Here is a 4,583-nt window from a genome sequence, read left to right as displayed (position 1 = left end):
GCAGCGTCTGGAGTACATCTCCAGAGCCATCCTCTCCGCCAAGAGCTCGTCCTGCGTCTCTTCGCTGGGGGCCGACGGAGAGTTCCTGCATGAACTGGAGGAGAAGATGGAGGTACTGAGAGAAAAACAGCTGATGACGGTTCAGTTTGGGGGAAAATTCATTTATTTCAATATGATAAATGACTTAATATTAGGGATGCACCAAAATTCTGGACTGAAACCGAAAATTCTGGATGCACTTGGCCGAAAATGCTTTTTAAATAATTATTTATTATTTTATTATTTTGTAGGACTTTTTAAATAAAAGTACAGTTAAATATTACAATACACAATAGTAATAATTCTTAAGTAAAACAATGAGTGTTTAAGAAAAATTATATAAATTAATATTGTAAAATTGAAATATTAATATTACAGGGAGACCTTGTTGTCAGCAGACAATTTAACTAAAAAAATCTTTTTTTGAAATAAGGATGAATATTTGATGATGAAACCTAAAATTCCAAAAAAAACTTAAATATAAAATTAGAAATGTTGTCATGGCAACTAATTTTTAAATAATTCAGGGGTGAAGTAGTAAAATAAATTCAAAACTAAAGCTAAATAGGAATATTTAAAAAAAAAATAAATTTTTTGTGAGAATTGCTTAGCTGGTTCATTAATTCTTTTATTAAATTTGAAGAAACTTCTAACCATAATTGTTTTTTTTTTTTTTTTGGTTACTTTTTTTTTAATTCAACTTTACCTATGTCTGTGTTCACATTTTACAGTACACTAAGTAAAAGAAAAAAGTTTCATGGAAGTATTAATTACTAAAACTAGTTTAATTTGCATTAAAATGACTAAAACTGAAATAAAAATAAAAGCTGCAAATATAGAAAAGAATTAAAAAGACAAGCGTTTTTTTCTGAGTGAATATATATTTTTTTTTAAATACTTTTATGAACCAACAAAAAAAAAATCAAGATCAGCAATAATTATTTTATTACTTTTGAGAAAATGAACGGTAACTGTTTTTTAATGCTGCTTTTTTTTATTGAACTTTTCACAGTTTTGTTATTGCAACTGACCTTACATTTAGTTCAGTTAAACTAAAACTGAAATAAAAATAAAAGCTACATAGAAATATAAAAAAAATTTAAAGACTGAGTGAATACATTTTTTTATTTTTTTTTTAATACTTTAATGAACCAACTAAACGAAATCAAGATCAGTAATAATTATTTTATTACTTTTGAGAAAGATTAATGGTAGCTTTTTTTTTTTAATGTTTAAACTTATTTTAATGCTTCTTTTATTGAACTTCACACTTTCAGAACCAAGTTCAGTTATTGCAACTGACCTTACATTTCAGTTAAAGTATTAATTACAAAAACTGAAATAAAAATAAAGCTAAAAAGACATTTAAAAAAAATAATAAAAATGGCAAAAGCACATGAAATTGCCTAAACTACAGTTAAAATGAAAACTACAATCACAGCACTGGCTCGGAGCTGAACAGTGAAGCATGCAGTGCGTGTATTTATGTACTGAGATCTTTGTGATTGGATCACAGCATTGAGTTATTTTACTGTGATGCTGCAGGTGGTGCGCATTCAGGTGCAGATCCAGGAAACGCTCCGCAGACAGTATTCCCAGCATCCTTCGGTGCAGGGAGCCATCACGCAGCTGGACTCGGAGCTCATGGACATCACCAAGGTAAATGAAGGCCTTGCCGTGAAAGCAGCTGCTGATCCCATGTGTTTCAGAAACCTGTCTCTGTCGTGTGTCTGTAGCTGTACGGAGAGTTCGCGGATCATTTCCGGCTGTCGGAGTGTAAGCTGGCCATCATCCACTGCAGCGGGACATTGGGACCCCATCCTGGGTGCCTTCGCTGTGGCGGGAGATCGTGGAGAAGGGTGACGCTCTTGCTCCTAGACTTCCTCTTCCTGTGCTGTGGGTCATGTGACTGTGGCTGCTGTTGTGTTCAAGAGCTGAGGCTGACGGTGTGGCCATGAGGCCGGACGCAGCCAGCGCTGAGCCTCAAGCTGAGGTGTCTCTGGGAAGATATACGCCGGAACACCTCGATACTTCCCAATAGGTACCAGACGTGTCCCTGTGGTCTGTTTTGTAGATTACATCCGTGTAAATGTAGCTCATGATCGGTCTCTTCAGATTTCCTGGTGAAGTTTCTGGAGCAGGAGGTGTGCCGGCTGAACTGGGACGTGGGTTTCGTCACCTTCACCATGCAGGAGATCGGAGTTCAGCTTCCACGGCTGCTGGAGGTTTACGACCAGCTCTTCAAGACGCGGGTGCGACGATCTGCTGCAGCTTTCTTTATCAACCACAAGCCCACAGACTGAATATCACACCACACTCTCAGCATCTCAGATCCTCTTAAACCTTGCTTTACAGGAATTAGACATTTATTGTCTTTATTATTATTATTTTAACATTTTCTTATCAATTTATTATAATTTTTTTTTTATGTATTTATTAGTCCATTATCCTCTTAAGGATTGATTAATGGTAGTTATGCATTTATTTACCTACATATTTCAATCTTTTATTTATTTATTTTTTAACTGTTTATTGCTTTTTAGTGCTTTTTTTTAACAAAAAACACTTACATAACTTTGCTTACAATATTAATATGAAATGTAAAATGAATAATAAGGATTGATAAACAGTAGTTATATATTAAAATATTAATATATAATATATTATATATATAAATATTTTTTATTAGTCCATTATCATCTTAAGGATTGATAAACAGTAGTTATATATTTATTTAATTATATTTATAAATTTAGTATTTTTTTTATTAGTCCATTATTCTCTTAAGAATTAATTAATGGTAGTTATGCATTTATTTACTTTATATTTATTATTTTTTATTTGTTTTTTTTTATTAGTCCATTATCCTTTTATCAATTAATTAATGCTAATTATACATTTATTTGCTTATTTAAATATTTACAAAAATTAAGAATTCTTATTTGTTATTAATTGAATGCATTTATAATTTATTAACCCGTAATACTATTAAAAATTGCTTTCTTGACTTATTTTTAAAAATATTTAGATTTTATTAATACTATTAATCTTTTTCGTTGTTTATTTATTGATTTATAATACTCTTAATGATTTATTTTTTAAAGTATTTAATATTTATATATTTTTATTTTTTTATTAATAAACAAAAACAACAAAAAGAAAACCAAAAAATAATTAATTTTAATTTATTTTTTATTTTTATAAATTTTCCTATTTACTTATTCATTTATAATTCTTACATTTCTTGTCTAATGTTTATTTATTTATTTTTTTTATTAGTCCATAATACTCTTAAAGACTGCTTAACAGAAGTTATATATTTATTTACTTATGTTTTATAATTTATGTAATTACTCTTGCTTAACAGTGGTTATTTTTGTTTTATTTATTTTTTTATTTCATATTCATTTATATTTTTATTGTATTGTTTTCCTATTATTATTATTATTATTATTGCTGTATCTGAAGGTCAAAGGTTTGTCGTCTAACCTGACAGTCAAGATTCTGAAGTGTAAGAAGTGTCAAAATACTGAAGTGTTGATGATGATAACTTGTTTCTCTCAGGACCCGTGCTGGCAGCGTGTGAAGAAGCCGCTGCACCTGGTGGAGTGCATCCATGTGCTCCTGTCAGGATACGTGAATGACCCCAGCCGAGTGCCCACCTACGACAGGTACATGACCGCCACATCTCTATGCATCAGATTTCATGTTATTCTGTCCCTCACCGTGCCGTTGATTGCAGACGGAGGTTCACGAACGCTTGTCTGGATAACATCTGCGGGTATCTGGTGGAGCTGCAGTCCTTGAGTCCGAACGCGGCCCTGCAGGACATTATACGCAACTTTAAATGCCTTCAGGCCAAACTGGAGAAGCTCCATTGATGACGGTCAAGTGTTTTGCTCTTGATGTCAGTCTTCAGGACTTCAGTCTTAATATTTACTGGAAATGAATCATGTTCACTCATCCAGCCCGAAGTAAACACGTCAGATATGTATGCTTGGGTTTGCATACGTTTTTTGTGGTCATCAGCAGATACGAAGGTGTGGAATACAGTAATTTAATTTCGTAATCGTTGGTGTCTGTATGTGTTCATAAACTGTCCGAGGAGGCACTTGTTGTAGATATGTCCCATCCACGCTAACTTTCCCGTGGATGCTGTTTTTTACGTTCCTTTATTGCGATGTGGTGTGTTTTGTACTTGTTGTCAGGTTCAGCGAGAGACACTTTTATGGAGAACACATTTTTATGAAAGCCTGAAACTTTCAGCCACCCTCTAGTTTTGTGTAATATGTATTGCAGATGATTTGAAAATAATAAAAACAAGAAGTTTTTTTTTAAATTACAATTGTGGAAAATGTACCTTTGTCTGAGAGAGTAAATAAATAAATGTGTGTGTGTGTGTATGTATATATGTGTGTATGTGTTTGTATGTATATATGTGTGTATGTGTGTGTATGTGTATATATATGTGTGTGTGTATGTATATATGTGTGTGTATGTACAGTATATATGTGTGTGTGTGTGTGTGTATATGTGTGTATGTG

At 32.4% G+C, this 4,583-nt stretch overlaps 1 pseudogene; it reads left to right on the top strand.

Moving 5' to 3' along the window:
• The window catches only part of LOC109077508, a 23,834-nt pseudogene extending 19,450 nt beyond the window's left edge, over positions 1-4,384 (top strand).
• Positions 4,385-4,583: the final 199 nt, after the last annotated feature.

This window comes from Cyprinus carpio, chromosome A10, assembly GCF_018340385.1.
Source record: "Cyprinus carpio isolate SPL01 chromosome A10, ASM1834038v1, whole genome shotgun sequence".
Lineage (NCBI taxonomy): Eukaryota > Metazoa > Chordata > Actinopteri > Cypriniformes > Cyprinidae > Cyprinus > Cyprinus carpio.
This window is presented reverse-complemented; position numbering and strand designations above follow the sequence as displayed.